The sequence below is a fragment of the Schistocerca gregaria genome, chromosome 3 (genome assembly GCF_023897955.1).
Source record: "Schistocerca gregaria isolate iqSchGreg1 chromosome 3, iqSchGreg1.2, whole genome shotgun sequence".
In the NCBI taxonomy this organism is placed as follows: domain Eukaryota; kingdom Metazoa; phylum Arthropoda; class Insecta; order Orthoptera; family Acrididae; genus Schistocerca; species Schistocerca gregaria.
The window spans coordinates 434,663,980-434,686,844 of record NC_064922.1 but is presented as its reverse complement, the minus strand read 5'-3'; the positions used below and the strand labels follow the sequence as shown (position 1 = coordinate 434,686,844).

The 22,865-nt window shown below is 42.7% G+C and overlaps 1 protein-coding gene and 1 non-coding gene across 3 annotated transcripts in view; one reads left to right on the top strand and one right to left on the bottom strand.

Annotated features, from left to right (window-relative positions):
* LOC126356006 (diuretic hormone receptor-like) overlaps positions 1 to 22,865 on the bottom strand; it is a 673,424-nt gene that overhangs the window by 256,627 nt on the left and 393,932 nt on the right. The window lies entirely within an intron of this gene.
* Trnal-caa (transfer RNA leucine (anticodon CAA)) lies at positions 702 to 776 on the top strand. The gene has a single exon. It is a non-coding gene; the product is annotated as a tRNA-Leu (tRNA).

Here is a 22,865-nt window from a genome sequence, read left to right as displayed (position 1 = left end):
TACTAATACCAGCATTCACTGTGGCAAAAATTAATAAAGATACATTATCTTTTTAACAAATTCCGTTTATCTAGAACGTTCAACATATTAACCAGGTGTTTATAAATAACGCCTTCCAATGGCTGTACAGATGTGATGAATTTATCTTGATTAAAGATTCAACACCCTAAGGCAGATCAGTTATTATAGTAACAGGGGCTCAAAACAGTGTTCAGACTCTACTGCTTTTGAAGGAACGGCGATTGTACTTGGATATTATACTTGCTGCTAACGCTCCCATTGAAATGTACTTCTCTCAGAAAATCTCTGTGTCATATCGAGCTGGTATTCTTCGCCAGAATTAAGTATGTGGGAGGCAACGTTTGATTAATCTGCCAGGAAGTTTCATATCAGCGCACACTCCGCTGCAGAGTGAAAATCTCATTCTGGAAACATCCCCCAGGCTGTGGCTAAGCCATGTCTCCGCAATATCCTTTCTTCGTTTAATCTGCCAGGAAGTTTCATATCAGCGCACACTCCGCTGCAGAGTGAAAATCTCATTCTGGAAACATCCCCCAGGCTGTGGCTAAGCCATGTCTCCGCAATATCCTTTCTTTCAGGAGTGCTAGTTCTGCAAGTTTCGCAGAAGAGCTTCTGTAAAGTTTGGAAGGTAGGAGACGGATACTGTCAGAAGTAAAGCTGTGAGTACCGGACGTGAGTCGTGCTTCGGTAGCTCAGTTGGTAGAGCACTTGCCCGCAAAAGGCAAAGGTCCCGAGTTCGAGTCTCGGTCGGGCACACAGTTTTAATCTGCCAGGAAGTTTCATATCAGCGCACACTCCGCTGCAGAGTGAAAATCTCATTCTGGATACTTCCTCGCACTTTGCGAACCACAAGTGTTTCAAATGATACAGAATTACGCCCCTTAGAAGGTGCCTTCCGTCTTCATCCTGGGCGAGCTCGTGGATAAAGTACACTCACGCTCTGATTGCCGAATGCATATCACTGCGCTTCTATTCGTGTGCTAAACAACTGGTGCAGACACACCTCTGAATTCCAACACATTAATCGACACCGTAAATTCACTAGCAAAGAAGATAGTACTGATAAATTTTATGAACACAGCCTCATAGACGATAGACTGATCCAAGATGCACTGACAGTCGATGCCCAGAAGTTACCACATTCTATTTTGGAAAAAGTAGCACGCATCGTACGGTCATTTACAATGAAAGAGGAAGCCTACAGTCCGCCGCCGCATTTGAACGCGACCTTCACAGCTTCAACAGACAGCCATTCTCGCCATCTACGAAGAGCCATACCACCTCTCCAGCATCAAGACAGGCTACCTGCTGCCCTGAGTTCCATGGCCACAGCCGCGGCGCCTGCTCCCTCCAAGAAACCTTTTGTCCACATAGCCGTCGTCTGTCACAATACCAGAAGACAGACTGTAAAGCTGTGACCACCTTTGAAGGTTGCTATAACCACGTTAGACCTCTGTCCCCCTACTGTCATGTCCCAGCCCACTCCTTCGGTTTCGTCAAGCAGTAACTCGACATTTAGGCGGTTGGTGCGCCTATAGCTTATGGTGGGCAATCATAAGGATGGCCAAAATATATCTGGCGATGTACAGTTTCAGTCATAAGTAGCAGAAGTATTTCTTATCTGAGAATCCAGAAACGGTTGTAACAATTTGAGATACCTGTTTCTTTAATGATGAAGACGTGCAAAAAGTGATTTTAACACATCTCACTCTCCGTACCTACTTTATTTCACGGTTCACATATGCTAGTGTATACCGTTCGATTTGAAAGAGTCTGAGCAGAATGAATTAGATGCTCTCATGGCCTAGGAGTTCTTGACTATAATACATGAAGTCTCTGGTCATATCTCAGCATAGTCGTCTGTCAAACAGAAGAGTTTCTTTCCATCTGTGATAACTTCAAGGCCACAGTAAATAACCAAGTTGTAACAGGTACATATGCATCACTGTGAATAGAAGAATTGGTTCATCTCCTTGCAGGTGGACTTTGATTATGTACAATGAATAGGCAAAGAAACTGGTACACCTGTCCAATATCGTGTAGGGGTCCTGTGAGCACGCAGAAGTGCCGCAACACGACGTTGCATGGGCTCGACTAATGTCTGAAGTAGGGGGAATCGACACTATGAATCATGCAGGGCTGTCCATAAATTCGTAAGAGTACGAAGGAGTGGAGAACTCTTCTTAACAGCACGTTCAAGGCATCCCAAGTATGCTCAATTACGGAGAGTTTAGTGGCCATCGGAAGTGTTGAACCACAGAAATGTATTCCTGGGGATAGTGTGTAGCAATTCTGGATGTGTGGGGTGTCGCATTTTCCTGGTGGAGTTGCCCAACTGTCGGAATGTACAATGGACGTAATGGTTGGGGAGGTGACCAGACAGAATGCTCACTTACGTATCAGCTGCCAGAGTCGTATCTAGACGTATCAGGAGTCCTATAGCACTGCAACATCACACGCCCCCACCATTACAGAGCACATATCGATGACGTTCCATTGAATGGTTCGCACTCTGACACTTGTTGATGGTCCAGCATTGAAATCTGCAGCAATTTGCGGAAGGGCTGCACATCTGTCACGTTGAATGATTCTCTTCAGTCGTCGTTGGTCCCGATCTAAATGGATCCTTTTTCCGGCAGCAGCGATGTCGGAGATTTGATGTTTTATCGGATTCCTGATACTCACGGTACATTCGTGAGTTGGTCGTACGGGAAAATCCCCACTTCATCGCTAACTCAGAGATGCTGTGTACCATCGCTCGTGCGCCAACTATAATACCATGTTCAAACTCACTAAAATGTTGATAACCTGCCACTGTTGCAGCAGTAACCGATGTAACAACTGCGACAGACAAATGTTGTCTTACATAGGCACTGCCGACCGCGGCGCCGTATTCTACCTGTTTACTTATCTCTGTATTTGAATACGCCTTACTTTTGCAGTTTCTTTGGCGCTTCAGTGTAAGATTGACTTCTCACAAGTACGCTTGCAGCTTCCCCCCCCCCCCCCCCCCCGCCCCGTGCATAGTTTTAAGGATCAATGGTAATCAGTATACCTCCGTAGCTGAGTGGTCAGCGTGGCTGCGTTCGCATATCAATAACATTTTTAACGCCGAATATGGTGAATAAGCAAGCTAGAATTTTATAAATATGTGGGTATGAAGTGGTTCAAACGTGTGTGAATTCCTGAGGGACCAACATCCTGTAGTCATCGGTCCCTAGACTTACACACTACTTACACTAAGTAAAACGAACTTACGCGAAGAACGTCACACACACCCATGCCCGAGGGAGGACTCGAACCTCTGGCAGGAAGGGCCACGGAATCTGTGACATGGCGCCTCAAATCTCGCGGCTACTCCGCACCGGTATGGAGTGTTACGTCCGCCAGCATAGCTGAGTGAAGCCGGCACAGTAGCTCAGAGTATCAAAATCTCTATAGCAGTTCTCAGACTATCCCGGACATACAAAAAGAAGCGAGCAGGAGACTACAATGTATACACGCTACGACGTACCACGAAGGTATTATCTGAATGGGAAAGAAATCGGTAGATGCGATGAATATGTAAGGACAAGCAAGTGGTTAAATTTCAGAAACATTGTATGATTTTCTTGAGAGTAATAGCTTCACAAATTGAGACAGTCAATAACGCGTTGTTCCACCAATGGCCCTTCAGCAAGCAGTTACTCAGCTTGGCACTAATTGACGGAGGTGTTGGATGTCCTGTTGAGGGATATAGTGCCAAATTCTGACCAACTGGCTCATCCGATTGTCAGTATTTTCGGTGAGCAGCCTATGAGTGGTCCTTGTGATAACTGGAGCACCTATTGGTTACATGTCAGATCGATGACCATCGTGAGTTCAGGACTTTCAGTGCCTCTCTCACGACTGCTTCGTCTTCTTATTCTGTTGTCTCTTTAGGTCGAACGCCTCCTTCTTAACGCTGCGTTCGACATGGTTCACCCATTCCTGCCAACGTCGTCAAAGAGTGACGTCACTTTCATTCAGATGACAGATTACTACTACTGGCTACTTTAAGCCCAACTAAAAGTTCTCTCTCAAATGTTCACATCTGCTTATTTGATCATATGAGTATCTGCGAGGCATAGTTACTGCCCGACTTAGTACACGAAGTGAAATTAAAAATGTCTTTGTGCTTTGGGATCGTTATGTCCCCGGTTAACTATGCTTGACACATTCATGGTGCAACAGCGCTGCAGCGTCACACGTTCATCCATGGACAGCCAGAGTTCACAATTTTGCGTTTTCTGTCCACATATATATGAATTACAAATTGTAACCAGTTTGTGTAATTCCTTTGCTGTTTGTGATTATTTCTCTTAGAGTGTATATGTATCAAGAGAAAATTTAGTAAAATATTTTTATATAGATACTAAAACATGGTAACGGCTTACGTTTCATGTTTAAAAGCAGTAATACTTTTCTATTATGCTTTTGACCGTTGGTGAATGAACAGTAATTTATAATAGCAAAAAGATATTTTTATGCCACGTAGCTACAGTTTCACATTATTGAGATTTACTTGTTCCCAAATCTATTATTGATTCTAGGTCAACTGGAAGTTCCGTACAGGTTTCCATAGGTGAGTCTGCGAGCAACTATTTTTTTTTCTTTCAAAATTCTCTTCTGTTCCAACCTCTTCATCAGAAAGTAGCACTTGCAACTTATGTCTTCAGTTATTTCCTGGATGTATTCCAATGTCTATTTTCCTTTATAGTTTTTACCCTATACACCTCCCTCTAGTACCATGGAAGTTATTTTCCGACGTCTTAACAGGTGTCTCACCAGACTGTCCCTTCTTCTTGCCAGTGATTTCCATTTACTCCATTCCTCACCTATTCTGCGAAGAATCTTCTCGTTCTTTATCTTACCAGTCCACCTGATTATTGTCATTCTGCAGGACCACATATCAAATGCTTCGACTCTCTTCTTTTCCGGTTTCCCATAGACCAAATTTCACGACCATATAATGTAGTGCTCCGAATGTACATTCTCTGATATTTCTTCCTCAAATTAAGTCCTGTGTTTGATGTAGCAGACTTCTCTCGGTGAGAAATGCCCTATTTGCCAGTTCTAGTTTGCTTTCGATGCTCGCTCCGTCCAACGTATGATACTTTACTTCCTAACTAGCAGATTTCCTTCAGTTCATGAACATGAATACTGATGTTAATTTTCTCACTGCTCTCATTTCTGCTACTTCTCATTACTTTCGTCTTTCTCAGACCGTATTCTGTGCTCATTATACTGTTCATTCAAGTCAGCTGATCGCGTAATTCTTCTTCACTTCTACTGGGGATTATCATTGCTTCTTCGATGTAGAAATCGAACGGTAGCGGTGAAGCAGTGCATCCTTGTCTTACACCCATTTTAATCACGGCACTTCACTCTTGTTCTTCCACTATCATTATTCCGTCTTGGCTCTGGTACATGTTGTATTTTATCCTTCTCTCCCGGTTGCTTATCCATATATATCCCTGAATTTCAAATATCTTGCACGATTTGGCATTGTCTAACGCTTTTTCCAAGTCCTCAAATTCTATGAACGTCTCTTGATTTTCCTTTAGTCTTGTTTCCCTTATCAACTGCAAAGTCAGAACCTCCTCTCTGGTGCCTTTACTTTTCCTAAAGCTAAACTGATCGTCGTCTAACACAGCCTCAGTTTTCCTTTCCATTCTTCTGTATGCTATTCTTGTCATCAACTTGGTTACATGATATCTTAAACTGATTATGCGATAATTCTCGCACTTTTCAGCTTTTGCAGTCTTCAGAATTGTGTGGATAATACTTCTTTTCCGAAACTCCGATGATATATCGCCATACTCGATCATTGTATACACCATCGTGAGTAGTTGTTTTGTTGCCACGTCCCCCAATGATTTCATAAATTCAGATGGAATGTTATCTATCTCTCCTGTCTTATTTAATCTTGAGTATTCCAAAGCTCTTTTTAACTCTAATTCTAGTACTGGGTCCTCTCTCTCTTCTGCATTGAATCCGGTTTCTTCTTCTATTACATTAGACAAATCCTCCCTCTCAGACAGGTTTTCAATGTACTCTTTCCACTTATCAGCTATCTATTCTGCATTTCACAGTGGAATCCCATTGCATTCTTAATATTATAACACTTTGCTTTCAATTTCACGGAAGGTGGTTTTGCCTGTTCTGTATGCTCAGTTAGTCTTTCCGACAGTTATTTCTTTCTCTCTTTCTTCACAAATTTCTTGTAGCCATTTCATACAGATTTCATTTCTCAGCGACTTGTATTTCTGTATTCCTGAATTTTTCTCCTTTATTTGTAATGTAAAGCCTAGCTCCTTACCAAATTTCATGTTTCTAGCTCTACACAAAGTCCCATATAATTTGTAATGAGTGAATGAGTATTAAAGTGTAAGACATAAATGACCATTCCTTTTGATTCCATTTACTTGGAAGCTTAAACGTATTACGTCGCGAAGGGATCACAGAAAGTAGTATGTGACATGAATTTGGGCTTTATACGCCCATCAGTTCCTGAGAAAATGGGTCTTTATTGACAGGCAGAGAGACACAAGTATAAAAAAATTAAGAAAAAATTTTAATCTGATATAATTACAAATTAACGATTTCTGGAGTTTATCCTATACTTTTAATGTGAAATCTAGCTCCTTCGCAAATTTCATGAATCTAGGAGGTTGATACCATATAGGTTTTGATGATTGACTTTGCAAGTATGAATATGTGTGAAAAATATCGCAGTATCTTTTGAGTGGATTGACTAAGAAGCTTAAATTTTGTTTACTGCTAAGGGCCAGTGGGCCTTAGTATGTGACATACATTTCAGCTTTTTACGTCCTCTCATTCCTGAGAACATGGGTTCTTAACAGTCGGACGGAGATAGAGTGGTAGACGGACGGGAGGACAACGAAACGATCCTAAAAGGGTTTCGATTTATCGATTGTGGTACGGAGCCCGGACAAAAGCATGCACATAACCTCTCGTCAATTTTCGCACTTCTAGAACGAACAGGCCTCTGGTGCAATATATCAAAATGCCCATTTATTAAGTCAGAGCGGTTCAGGCGCTCAGTCCGGAACCACGCGACTGCTACGGTCGCAGGTTTGATTCCTGCCTCGGGCATGGATGTGTGTGATGTCCTTAGTTAGGTTTAAGTAGTTCTAAGTTCTAGTGGACTGATGACCACAGATGTTAAGTACCATAGTGCACAGAGCCATTTGAACCATTAAGTCAGTGGTACACTGAAGGCAAGTTACGGCAAAACATGGAGGGAAACTAGCAGAGTCGAATCTGTAAGCCTCACATAAGCTGCTAGGACTCCAGTCAGTAATTTGTAAAATAAATCATACTGGACAGTTCAATCCAAATGGTGCATAACAGAACAGGCTTTGCAAAAGTGGCAGCCCATCTGAGCGCAGTTTCACATATAAGCAAGCGTTCGTTGCTGTCAGATGCCATACCTCACCAGTGGCTATTTTACGGCACAGCTTCTACAATTTAATGGCCAACCCCTAGGAAATGTAATAAAATTTAGAAAGAGTAATTATTCTCAAAAATAACCTTATTTGACTGATCCAGTTACATCACGAATTTCACAAAACAGGAATGAAAGTGTCTTTAATTGGTAAGATAATGACAATGAACTTCATCATTTTTTTTAAGTGAGTTCAAAATGACAAAACATTTTGCGCTTTGATGGGCACAGAGCTGTTCAGTGTATAACATGATGTGCAAGGCACAGTTCAACTTCAGTACCCTTCCAACGTTGTTGGGCGAGACCACTCGGTGATATAAAGGGCGCTGTTTTCCTCGCCTTGGCAAAGCTGAACTGAGACCTAGACTTCATGGGTTTTTCTTTATGGAAATTCGACTGGACAGCAGCCAGAAGATCGTCTTGCCACGACGGAAGTGAGTGCGTTTTTGTGAAGGCCTCTGATTTCAATATGTCGGCGATAAGATCTCTAATCTGTTGCTGTAACTGATCTTGTGCATAAGGATATTCTGCTGCCATGAGAGGCAAGAGCTCATAGTTAAGACAACAAAGTAATTACTTTTTGTCCTGCATTTCGTATCTAAAGTTTCAGTGTTAAGTTTTTTTTCTTTTCCTTTTTTTTAGTAGTCTTGTCAAAGAATTCATTATTGTTAAAAGAATTCATGATTTTGGTTAGGGTTACATATTTTGTTTAACTCTCAATTTGAAGCTAATAAGTTGGGGTATTAAAAATATTTTGCTATGCTTTATGTAGTATACATTCAATGAATCAGAAGCGAGTTATTATAATATATATTGCACGCAGTAAGTCCTTTTATCCACTACACTACTGCCCGGCATCGTGTTTCTGTACGACATAAGCTAAAGCTCTGCCTGCTAGTCCTGTAGGGCAATTAACGACCGGCCACCGTGTCATCCTATGGCAAGAGCGTCACCCGGATACTGTACGGGGGACACTGGGTCAGCACACAATCTTCAGGCCGTAGTCAGTTCCCAGAATTTGCAGCCGCTAATGGTCATGCGTGTAGCTCCTCAACTGGCATTACGAGGTTGAACAGTTTTTCTAACAATCAAACAAACAAGCAAAAATCAGTTACACTAGCGGGAACTGAACATGAGCCCTCCTCATAGAAGTCAGACTCACTGATCACTTAGCTACGGAGGCGGACTACGTAATATAACGCTTACGTACAATACTGAGTTTCACGAGATGGCGGATGGATCATCTTGCAACATTTCACGATAACTTCACAACCAGCTGTGAGATTAGTCTCTTATATGCATGAGGAACCGATTTGTGAAACATGAGTCTGTTCTAATAGGTGTCGAAAACTAGTCTGCATTCGCCAACCAGTTAGTGAAACTTCATTCTGTAATTCATGAAGATACACTCTATAATCACTCTCAGAACAGGAAATAACAAAGAGCAGGAAACTACTACTTACAGGGTTTCAACAATGACTCTATAACCGGGAAAGTATCACAAGATATACATGCTTACGGGAGTGTACAGACTGAGAGAGAGGCTTAGGTCTTTCTTCAAACGCCCCAGATACATTTTTAGCTACTGTTCATTGAGAACAAGAAGCTGCGGCTGCTCTGTTATCTTCTGTTACTTATAAAGGACACTGTGATCTACCGGAACAGTCTTTCGATAAGGGTATTATACATTTTTTATTCTGTATAAAAATGAACATTGCAGCCTACGTGCTTTGCAAATATCATGGAGTGGGAAAAAAATATTACCGTAATTTCTAATACTGTAAGCAACAACTCCTAGCAAATACTTTGTAAGTAGGCTGTTTAGGTTTTTTTATTGGTAACGCTAACGCCACGTAGCGCTCTGTAAGAAAATCACTGGCTGTGCTGTGTGCAGTCTGTTGCTGGTTTGCATTGTTGTCTGCCATTGTAGTGTTGGGCAGCGGCAGCTGGATGCTAACAGCGCGTAGCGTTGCGCAGTTGGAGGTGAGCCGCCAGCAGTGGTGGACGTGGGGAGAGAGATGGAGGAGTTTTGAAATTTGTACGAATTGGTGTCATGAACTGCTATATATATTATGACTAGTGAGGTAAATACATTGTTTGTTCTCTATTAAAATCATTCATTTGCTAACTGTGCCTATCAGTAGTTAGTGACTTCCGTAGTTTGAATCTTTTAGTTAGCTGGCAGTAGTGGCGCTCGCTGTATTGCAGTAGCTTGAGTAACGAAGATTTTTGTGAGGTAAGTGATTTGTGAAACGTATAGGTTATTGTTAGTCAGGGCCATTCTTTCGTAGGGATTTTTGAAAGTCAGATTCCGTTGCGCTAAAAATATTGTGTGTCAGTTTAAGCACAGTCTTGTATAATTGTTCAAAGGGGACGTTTCAACTTAAAGGTTGAAAACGAAATCTGTTCCTTAGTGTAGTAATGCAATGAATATGTGAAGACAAGACATTATTTTTTCTTGAAACTTTTCAATATCAAAATTCTGCTTTTGCTATATATACTGTTTATTGAAACATAGGCTCTTACACTAAGAATAATATAGTACAAAGTAATAGGATAGAAACTGATGCTAGTCGGAGACTTTCTGTCCTAGCTTTCAATCTGTATATGTAACTGGCGAAGATGAATACGAAACAAATTTTCAGCAAATGGGATTAATACTGAGGGCGAAATGATATCAGTAATGACATTGCTATTATGACTATAAATGGAGTTGAATTGCGGGATATTCTAAATGGAATGATCAGCTTAATGAGTGCTGATTGTGGACTGAGAGCAAACCGAACAAAAACAACACTGATGACGACTAGTGAAATAAGATTAACGAGTAGCAGAAATAAGATTGGCGACCAACTATGAAATTAAAATTGGGGACCACTAAGAGCAAGAAGCAAAACGATGCATGACGGACGAGGATATATCCAGCCAGTGTGACCGTGCGTGACCGCTACGGTCGCAGGTTCGAATCCTGCCTCGGGCATGGATGTGTGTAATGTCCTTACGTTAGTTGGGTTTAAGAAGTTCTAAGTTGTAAGGAACTGATGACTTCAGATGTTGAGTCCCATAGTGCTCAGAGCCATTTGAATCATTTTGAACGAGGATATAAGTAGCAGGCTAGCCTACGCAAAGAAGTTATTCCTCACTCAAAGGTGTGTAAGGCCTACATTTAGGTCACAGCTTTGTATGACAGTGATTCATGGACCATTGAAAACCAGAAAGAGAAACGAATCGATTCGTTCGAATTTAATGCTGTGAAAAGACATCGATAATCACATGGACTGGTAAGACAAGAAATTAAAATCTTCACATAATCAGCGACAACATATGTTTGTGTACACAATGACACGAAGATGTGACAAAATGATACGTTACGTATTGCAGCATGGAATAGCTGTGGTCTAGAGGGATACGTAGGGGGTAAAAATTGCAGAGATGGCAGAGGCTGTAATTTACCTAACAAGTAACACGAGCGTTGTGTGTAAGTATTACTCAGATGAAGAATTGGCAGCGGAAAGAAGAAAGGTCGGTTGCATCAAATAAGCCAGAAGGGTGATTAATGAAAAGAAAAATACAACATTTCCTTAGAATTTTGCGTTGTAGTTCATCTATTCTCTCTGAAGACATCGTTTGGATGTCTGTTAATGTAGGTAAAATATCTTTCTAGAGCCATCTTTGGTAATTTCTGCGTACAGAAGCGTATTCTTCTTTGTTCGTAACTTCCATATGCAGACCCACCTTTACACAACATTGACTCTTATGAATGGGTCATTTTAGTCCCATCTGTTTAAAAGATGCCGTATTTTACGCCGTTTTCTGAAGCACACACCAACACACGTATTTTTGAAACCAAATCTATCAAAAACGAAACCAGAAGGCCGGCATTTCAGTCCACCTCTTTTCAGTTGCCGTGCTTTTTGTCCAACATGGATAAGTCATAGGCCCCGAATGCAGTTGACTCGAATCCCCTAGCTTTCCTCTAGCTTCGGAAAATCTGCTGTGTGACCTACACTATGGTAAAGCACCGACAGTTGGAGCTTTACACAGATGCCATAAAACTTTCTGAGACGAGGAGCCGCCCTTCATCAGCAAGCGATTCCATCAATTCCACTCCGAGAAGTCTTCTGCAGAGGAGGTTCTATGTTCACGCCTACATTAAATTCGGCTTCGTGTAGGATGCGCTACGGGTCTGACCGCGCCTACGCAACTGAAGAAGGTCACTGGGGCCTGCCCCATGACCCAGAGCAATAGCGTCCCGAGCGTGCGGCTGTCACTAATTCAAAAGCCACTTTCCGCTCTGATTAGGGATACTATTCATGTTTTAGCAGTGCTCAAGCATGATAGCTGGTACAGGAGGACTGTATTCCTTTTCTACTTACTACTTCCTTGCTTCCTAGGACGGTGCCTTAATGGTTTTCTTTGCTTTCATGAAATTAAACTGTGGAAAAAAATATATCTTTGGTTAACGAAATTGTTAGGGCTACAGCCGGCAGAGTTGGCCGAGCAGTTCTAGGCGCTACAGTCTGCAAACGCGCGAACGCTACGGTCGCAGGTTTGAATCCTGCCTCGGGCATGGACGTGTGTAATGTCCTTAGGTTAGTTAGGTTTAAGTAGTTCTAAATTCTAGGAGACTGATGACCTTAGAAGTTAAGTCCCACAGTGCTCAGAGACATTTTTTTGCTATAGATACATTACGTCAATTGTGACGTTACAAGAGGGATTGTGGTGACAGCTTACACCCTGTATACTGATACTAATGAAAATTCTATTAAATTGAATTATAAAGAATTTTTGTTAATAACGAAAACTGATACTGAAGAAAACATACGACGATAAAGCAAAAATATTGTAGTAAACATTCGTCTACCAAGAAGCCATTTCCGAAATAATTGTAAATATTGGTTAACGGCAGCCTTGAGTTCAGAATAGATTCAACTGATGTGTTAAAGTATTATAATCACTGCTGCCAAAATATCGTATACTGCATGGAGGCGTTCCCCGCTCTTGAGGCGGTAATAGAAGTGTATATGCGGAGAACAGGCCAATGATGAATCATTATAATGAAATTATTTTTTGCGTCGTCATTATTACGACTGGTTTGATGCGGCTCGCCACGAATTTCTCTTCTGACGCAGTTCCTTCATTTCAGAGTAGCACTTGAAACGTACGTACTCAATTATTTGCTAGATGTATTCCAATCTCTGTCCTCCTCTATGGTTTTTACCCTTTGTAGCTCCATCAGGTACCATGGAAGTTATTCCGTGACGTCTTAACAGATGTACGAGCCCTGTCCCATCTCCCTTGTCAGTGTTTTCCAAAAAATATTCCTTTCCTCGTCGACTCTGCGGAGAATGTCCTCATTGCATACTTTATTAGATTACCTAATTTTCAAAAATTTTTTTTCGCCTTGTATCAAATACATAAATTTGTTTCTTTTCCTGTTTTCCCACAATGCACGTTTCACTATGGTACAACTCTGTGCTCCAAACGTACACACTTAAGAATTTCTTCCTCAGATTGGAGCCTGTGTTTCACACTAGTAGGCTTTTCTTGGCCAGGAATACATTTTACGCCAGTGTTGCTTTGCTTTTTATGTCGTCCGTTCATTTTGCTGCCTGCATAGCAGAGTTTTTAACTTCATCTGCTTCGTGATCTCTACTCCTGATGTTAAGTTTCTCGATGTTTTCATTTCTACTACTTCTCATTACTTCTTACTTTCTTCTATTTACTCTGAATCCATATTCTGTACTCATTAGCCTTTTCATTCCATTCAGCAGATGCTATAATTCCTCTTCACTTTGACTGAGGACAGCAATGTTATCAGCGAAACTTTTATTAAATCCATTCACCTTGAATTTTAGTTTCACTTCTGAAACTTACTTTTGTTTTCATCATTGCTTCTTCGACATATAAATTGAACGCTAGGGTCGAAACCAGACATCCCTTTCTTACGCCCCATTTTTAATCCGAGCAATTCGTTCTTGGTTTTCAGGTCACATTACCTCCCCTTGGTTCTTCTTTCGCGTCTCTCCCTACAGCTTACCCCATTTTTCTCAGATTTTTTAACATCTTGTTCGATTTGACATTGTCGAAAGCTTTTTCCATGTCGACAAATCCTATGATAGTGTCTTGATTTTTCTGTAGTCTTGCTTCCCTTATGAACCGCAACGTCGAAAATGCCTCTCCAGTGGATTTACCTTTCGTAAAGCCAAACTGGCCGTCGTGTAACACACCCTCAATATTCTTTTCCTTTCTTCTGTATATTATTCTTGTCAGTAACTTGGATGGATGAGTGGTTACATTGACTGTGTGATAATTCTCGCAATAGGGCTCTTTCAGTGACAATACGGACCGAAAATTCAACAATTGTCTGACATGAGAGATTTTGCGAAGCGCAGATTGTTATGGTTCTGAAAGAGTTTTAAAGAACTCGACATTCAGCGCCGTCTTCAGTGGAAGCTGAGTTTAATTTTTTCCGCAAAGAATCTCTATTTCGAGATCTAGGAGAAAACCCAAAGAGATTCTGGTCGTATTTAAAGTATATCATCGGCAACACGCATTTAATACCTGCACTGCGCGACACAAGGGCTATGTCACTGATGACGACGCCTCTAAAGCAAAGTTACTTCGTTAGATCGTTCACCAGAGAAGACGAAGTAAATATTCCAGAATTCCAATCAAAAACAACTGCCAACTTGAGTAAGTCGATAACCGTGGTGTAGCGAAACAGTTTAAATCACTTAACGAATGGCTAGTCTTCCAGTCCAGATACGTAGTACATTAGTTAAGTTCCTTCGAAAGGAAGCTGATACAATAGCTCCATACTCGCCAATATTATACATGCACTCGCTCGTGCAATGATCCGAAACTAAAGACTGGGAAGTTGTGCTGGTCACATCAAAGCCCAAGAAAGGAAATGGGAGTAAGCCTCTAAATTACAGGCCCATACCACTAACGTCGATTTGCAAATAGGATTTTGAAAAATATTTTGTGTTCAGAGATTATGATTAACGTCGAAGAAAACGATGTGTTTTGAATCCAGAAAATATCGTTTTTGTGAAACACAACTAGGTCTGGCTTCTCGTGAAGTAATGAGTGCTATCGATATATTGATCCCATAATTTGGGATTTCCAGAACCCTTTTAACACAGTTCCTCAGAAACGACGTGTAATTAAATTGTGTGCCTACAGAGTATCCTCTCAGCTGTCAGACCGGATTCCTAATTTGCTGTGAGAAAGGTCACAGTTCATTATAACTGACGGAGTCATCGAGTAAACCAGAAGTGAATATGGCTTTCCGCAAGGAAATGATATAGACCCACTGCTGTTCCTGATCAACAAAAACAATTTAGGAGACAATCTTAGCAAAATCAAATGGCTCTGTGCACTATGGGACTTAACACCTGACGTCATCAGTCCCCTAGAACGTAGAACTACTGAAACCTAACGACATCACACACATCCATGCCCATGGCAGGATTCGAACCTGCGACCGTAACGGTCGGGCGGTTCCAGACTCGGCCACTCCGGACGGCACAAACTTAGCAATCCTGTTAAAGTGTTTGCTGATCATTCTGTCATTTAGCGTCATGTAAAGTCAACACATGATGCAAACCAGTTGAAAACTGATTTAGACAAAAGATCGGTATGGTGCGAAAAGTGTCAATCGTCTCTAACTAATGAAAAGTGTGAAGTCGTCCACGTGAGTAGTGAAAGTAATACGTTAAATTGCGTTTACAGAATGAGTTGCACATTTCTGACGGCCACGAATTCGGCAAAACAGTTAGTGATTTCAATTGCGAGTAACTCAAATTGGAACGATCACACAGATAACATTGTGGGGAAAAAGAAGCATAGGCTGCGATGTTGGGATAAAACTTAGAAAATGCAACAGTCTGCTAAAGATACTACCTACACTACGCTTCTCCGTCTTCTACTGGAGTACAGGTGTGCGGCGTGGGAGGCCCAACAGATAGGACTGACGGCGGACATCGAAAAAGATCAAGCAAGGGCAGGACGCTTTGTACTATCACGAAACAGGGAGAGGGTTCCACGTACATAATGTGCGAGTTGAAGTGGTAATCATTAAAGCTAAGGCGGTTTCCTTTGCGGTAGAATCATCGAACGAAATTTCAGTCACCAGTGTCTTCCTCCAAATAAGAAAATAATTTCTTGGCATACACCTGCATACGGGAAAATGATCATCGTAAGAAAACAAACAAAATCAGGCCTCGCGCAGAAATATTTAAGTGTTCAAATGATTTCCCAGTTGCGAATAAGGACTACCATCACTTTTAGAATGAAATGACGACAATGAAAACGTGCCAGACCGGGACTCGAACCTGAATTCCCCGCTTCTCGCGAGCGGCTATCCGAGCACGACTCACGGCCACATCCAAAGTCCCATACGTCGTCAACCATGTGTCAACAATCTGTGCTCTTACATCCATTATGTATATTACCGCATGCATGTCCAAAGGACTTTGCATCGTGATCACAATACAACAAGGACTGGAATATCGTATTTATCTGACAATACAGTGCAAGCTACTTTCAAGTACAACGCCTGACCTGTATGTGAATATACAGAATGGATGCGAGTACCGGCTGTAGACGCATGGGTGACAACATATGGAACCTAGGTTCTGGCCCTGAGCCGTGCACAGATAATCAAATGGTAAGAGACCACTCGCGATAAGCGGGAAACCTAGGTTCGAGTCCAGGTCTGGCACGTTTTCATTGTCGTCATTCAATTCCACACCTGATCCCAGTTCTAATTCGCAACTGCGATTTCATTTTATGTTTTCGTAACGGCTCTGATCGTCGTAGTGCCTGTTCCTTTGGACATGCATGTCTAAAGGAACTTTGCATCGTAACCAGAATGACACAAACACTGCAATACCGTATTTAAGTGTTCATTATTCTTGCTTTCCCTGTTTAGGAGTGCAACGGTACAGAAACAGCCTGAAGGTGGTTCGAAGAGCACTCAACAAGGCACTTGATTGTGAATTGCAGAGTAATCGTGTGGAATGGTAACGAGCAATCCGGAAACGAAGAAACTGGTCGACTGTTCACGTAACTGTCATGAAGATGTGTTTAATTGGATGGAAGGACAATGAAGCCGAGTGAGTGACGAAGTATTGGACATGCACGCCTCATCGCAGAATGTGGAGGCTGGACGCTTGCCTCTCTGTGAAGCAGGAGAGGCGTCGGTCTGTGGCAGATCTGACGTCAGACTACAGTTCTGGTAAGAAGAGAAGTGCCTCGGACCACACAGCGAGCGCACACTTTTGAAGGTGGGGCTCCGCAGCTGACGACAGCGACGTGTTACCAAAGTGGTTCAGTGACGTCGTCAGTATCGGTATCACTGGAGCAATGGAATCGAATCTCCTTATCGGGAGAATCACGTTTCATTTTTACACCAACTTGCTGGTCGTGTTCGTAACTCAGGCAAGCGGTTGTGGAAATACGCACCATGCCAGGACGGTGGGAGCAGTAATTTATTATGGGGAATATTCACTTGGGTTTCCGTACAATTTGTGACAGTAATCGAAGGCACCTGACAGTAGTGAACACATGAACAATAGTGCGGACCATTTTCATCACGTGGATGATCGAGATCGTACCGTTGGTAAAGGGAAACCTTGCCTGGTGGGATAAATCACGTTTCTTTTGGACCAGATTGACAGTCGTGTCCAGATAAGCCATGACACAGGCGAAATGCTGTTTGGAGCATAAACCACGCAACGGGCACAGGCTGATGGAGTCAGTAATTATGCAATGGCAGGCCTTTTCCTGGGCTTCCATCGGACCTGTTGTACTAAACGAAGTACCCATGACAGATATAGACTACGTGAACCATCTGTATTCTGTCATGGTTTATCTTCTCCACGATGACGATGGCATCTTGCAGCAGGTTAACTGTTAGCGCCATACGGCCAGAATACGACTATGGTGATTCTAGGACCACGATAATGAACTTACTTGGTTATCACATTCACCTTATCTGAACCTGAGGGAACACATCTCTGAAACTATTTCGTTCAGTTCCTGGCCCACAAACCACCGGCGCCGAATTTCCGGGAACTGCGTACACATCTGATGCCACATACCTCTGGAAACGTACCAAGAACTTCTCGAACACATCACAATGAAACTACTGTTGTACTGAGTTCTGAAGGTATATCACAAAGCTATTAAGCAATCGGTTCTAATGTTTAGGCTCTTCAGTCTATTGTCCTATTAACAAATGTGTTTTAACTTTAAAAGTTTTCATTGAGTTCGCGGGCTTTCGAATAAAAATGTAATCCTCAACTACGTATCCTTATACTCAGAGTTAAAATATTAAAAGCTTTGGCTAGTTCCGTTGTCTAGGGGCTGGGATACGTAGTTGCCACATTACAAGCTAAATACTGCTGAGTCTACAGTATACAATATGAATATACACATGAATCGAAAGGTCTAAGGTTGCTATCACTAGGCAATTGCGAATTGTGAATGTAACATCGAAATTTATAAATGAAAGACTGCAATTAAATAAAATCTGAAGGTCTTATTTCTAACGACTTTAAATGATGAATACAATAGCAGAAGTACCTTTAAGAATGCCGTTTATTACTGCAAAATACTTATTGCTGTCTATGGCTTATTATTACGTACTGCAGCGAAGATCAGTCCAGTTTCTACTCGCCACATCCTGCTCTTGTAGATAAAACATCGTTGTCGAATCCTACAACAAGTTTCGGAGGAACACTCTTCAAACCACAGAACCGGAATCGTGTAACTTCCTCAGCGCGCGAGAGTGCTGTGAAACCATCAAGGTAAGTAAACTGTTCAAACAACAATGTGTGTGAACTCCTAAGGAACCAAACTTCTGAGGTCATCGGTCCTTATACACTCCTGGAAATTGAAATAAGAACACCGTGAATTCATTGTCCCAGGAAGGGGAAACTTTATTGACACATTCATGGGGTCAGATACATCACATGATCACACTGACAGAACCACAGGCACATAGACACAGGCAACAGAGCATGCACAATGTCGGCACTAGTACAGTGAACATCCACCTTTCGCAGCAATGCAGGCTGCTATTCTCCCATGGAGACGATCGTAGAGATGTTGGATGTAGTATTGTGGAACGGCTTGCCATGCCATTTCCACCTGGCGCCTCAGTTGGACCAGCGTTCGTGCTGGACGTGCAGACCGCGTGAGACGACGTGCTGGACGTGCAAACCGCGTGAGACGACGCTTCATCCAGTCCCAAACATGCTCAATGGGGGACAGATCCGGAGATCTTGCTGGCCAGGGTAGTTGACTTACACCTTCTAGAGCACGTTGGATGGCACAGGATACATGCGGACGTGCATTGTCCTGTTGGAACAGCAAGTTCCCTTGCCGGTCTAGGAATGGTAGAACGATGGGTTCGATGACGGTTTGGATGTACCGTGCACTATTCAGTGTCCCCTCGACGATCACGAGAGGTGTACAGCCAGTGTAGGAGATCGCTCCCCACACCATGACGCCGGGTGTTGGCCCTGTGTGCCTCGGTCGTATGCAGTCCTGACTGTGGCGCTCACCTGCACGGCGCCAAACACGCATACGACCATCATTGGCACCAAGGCAGAAGCGACTCTCATCGCTGAAGACGACACGTCTCCATTCGTCCCTCCATTCACGCCTGTCACGACACCACTGGAGGCGGGCTGCACGATGTTGGGGCGTGAGCGGAAGACGGCCTAACGGTGTGCGGGACCGTAGCCCAGCTTCATGAGGACAGTTGCAAATGGTCCTCGCCGATACCCCAGGAGCAACTGTGTCCCTAATTTGCTGGGAAGTGGCGGTGCAGTCCCCTACGGCACTGCGTAGGATCCTACGGTCTTGGCGTGCATCCGTGCGTCGCTGCGGTCCGGTCCCAGGTCGACGGGCACGTGCACCTTCCACCGACCACTGGCGACAACATCGATGTACTGTGGAGACCTCACGCCCCACGTGTTGAGCAATTCGGCGGTACGTCCACCTGGCCTCCCGCATGCCCACTATACGCCCTCGCTCAAAGTCCGTCAACTGCATATACGGTTCACGTCCACGCTGTCGCGGCATGCTACCAGTGTTAAAGACTGCGATGGAGCTCCGTATGCCACGGCAAACTGGCTGATACTGACGGCGGCGGTGCACAAATGCTGCGCAGCTAGCGCCATTCGACGGCCAACACCGCGGTTCCTGGTGTGTCCGCTGTGCCGTGCGTGTGATCATTGCTTGTACAGCTCTCTCGCAGTGTCCGGAGCAAGTATGGTGGGTCTGACACACCGGTGTCAATGTGTTATTTTTTCCATTTCCAGGAGTGTATTTACACACTGTTTAAACTGAATTATGCTAAGAGCAACACATACACCCATGGTCGAGGTAGGACTCGAACCTCCGGAGGGAGGGGCTGCAAAATCCTTGACGTAACGCCTCTACCCGCGCGTCCACTCTACGTGTCAGTACAAACAACACACATGGGGTCCGGGTTGAGACAGTGAACGTTGCCCTCACGACAACTGCCTTCCCACATTGCAGGAAGTTTGTGTTATGTATGAAGTCGCAACACACATTCGCAATTAGATTGCCTTATTACAAGGGACAGACCCGAGGAGCGGAGACGCAGCAGGGAGCTGTATAACGGCGCTTGTCTAGGGGACAATGGCGTCTCGCTATGGCTGTCTGTGCGTCTCTCGAACAATGCCGGGTAAAGAATCTCTCGGCCATACATGTTTTGCCCATGTGCCATAGAGCAGCCAGCGTCCTTGAATGTGATTTCTCTGTCGCTAAAATCTGCAGACCAGCGATAAACGAATGTATTTTTCCAACTTCCGTTCCAGCTGCTGAGAGTTGGACGGGCTGTTCCATAACAAATTTTGTTCTTCTTAGCTTCTTCCCAATAGGCTCGACGTGTGGCAGAGGGGCTCCCAGTTGTGAATCGTCGGGAGAAGGTTTTAATTTCCGGCACTGTCCTGCCAAAAACAGTTCCCATCCATAGAATATCATCAACATTTAAAAAATTCTAGGATTATATCCAGTTCCGGCAGTTACACAGTAAGCAAGAAAAACCACCCAAAAACAATGTTCGGAACCAGAGAATTGGACCTATTTTTTCCACAGAAATTGTAATCGCGCTACTTTGGCTGTTACTTCATTAACAACTATTTACTTTCTCACGTTTCGTACAATTCGCCAGTTGTTGGGTAGGTGCAAACAATATGCCGTAATTTATCTGCCAATTAGAGAGGATATGCGTATTTTAAGCGTGACGCATGCACGTGTATATTCTCACTTTGGGAATTGGTTCAAATGGCTCTGAGCACTATGGTACTTAACATCTGATGTCATCAGTCCCCCAGAACTTAGAACTACTTAAACCTAACTAACCTAAGGACATCACACACATCCATGATCGAGGCAGGATTCGAACCTGCGACCGTAGCGGTCGCACGGTTCCTGCCTGAAGCGCCTAGATCCGCTCGACCACACAGGCAGGCTTTGGGAATTGCCATGTCCGTTGCTAATAGATGGATATATTCCGCCTTTTTTTTTGCATCCCTTGAGATTGATCTGTAAGCGTTTGGGTTCATTTTCCTTTTTGTCCAAGCCTCATCATCTCTGACTGTAGATGAAAATTATTCGAATTATAAATGAGAACGATTGTAATTGTTCCAAAAATCTCTTTCCCCCCTTTCTCTCTCTCTCTCTCTCTCTCTCTCTCTCTCTCTCTCTCTCTCTCTCTCTCTCTGCCTTTCCCTTCATCTCATTTTTCACCATCTTTTTCACCATCATGTTAGTTGAATCTAGCGTGATGTTGTAATAATGACAAATAGTTTCAGAGATGAAGGGATGATGGATGATGGGGAAGGGTAAATACATCAGTCTCAGAAACGAACACTGGCCTGGAATTTACTAATCAAAACATTTGGTATCCTGCCGTTGAAATATGACTGCCGAAGGACCGTTGTTGGAATGATACAACAAATGGTTCAAATGGCTCTGAGCACTATGGGACTTAACAGCTGAGGTCATCAGTCCCCTGGAACTTAGAACTACTTAAACCGAACTAACATAAGGACATCACACACATCCATGCCCGAGGCAGGATTCGAACTTGCGACCGTAGCACTCACGCAGGAACGATACCAGAAACATAATTATTTTTACGTTGTTGGCAACATTATGGGATACTCAAATCTAGCCGTCATGTATATCATGACGAATGAGTATATGAAACGCTGTTAATACACTGGGAATTGTGTTTCGATTTCAGAATCTTGAAAACTCTCCGTTTAGATGTGTAATGTAGTAGTCCTATTGAAACGGCGTTACAGCTAATTGTGGAATTAGCAGACACAATCTTCTTCACGCGTAACGTCATGTCTCTTTTCTTTCCGCCTGTAGCGTGGTTATGAAGCGAATGAGTAATTTTGAAATAAATAAGATTAGTAGCATTGAGTAGACACTATATGGAATCACATAGACCATAAATCATTAGAATAACAATTCGTCTCAAGTTCTTTTCCCTCTTTTCGAAGAAGGTGGCAATTGACAAAGACAATCCAAACATACAAGACGCAATATACTACTCGTCCACCATTAGCGTTAATTTGAGGACTGTAAACTATAGTCCTCCATTATGTGCAACGTTATGGATAAGACGACGTCTAAAATGTTGGTATATTGATTAAATAATTCTTATCAATTTCATACATGTGAGGACAGACATATCACGAACAAATTCATTATCTTCCACGATGTAAATTTGTTTATAGTATTTACTGCCACAAACTAGACAAAGAAAGGCTATTGGGTCATTAAAAACTAAAAGGTAATATATTTTAAGGGCCACAATTGAAAGAACAAAATAGAAAGGGATGAAAGAAGAAATACATTAATAAGTATAAGTAAACCAGAGAGTAGTTGAGATTGTGTTGGGTGAGGCAACCCCGTGGAAGTCATCTGACACACAACATGTTCCCAAAGTTATTGAAATGGGTTAGTTGACGACTTCAGATGAAAGAAGTACAGAGACACATGCCCTCGCGCTAGTAACACATACGATCAGTTCATTATTTTTTATACGAAACAATTTTCCCGACACATTGATCAGATAAAAGAGTAAAGAGAAAATTATATACTGACCTGCTGTTTACACAGCTGATCAACCACTTGTATTAAAATAAAACGTATGCAGCAAATTGGTTTGTGAATGTTCGAAAGCAAATGAAACAGTCTGGAGGTAAAAATACAAGTTTTTCTTCGGAAAATCAGTATATGAAAACTTAAAGGGAACTCAGAATACGTTGTTGATATTCAGTTAACGAACGGCTGC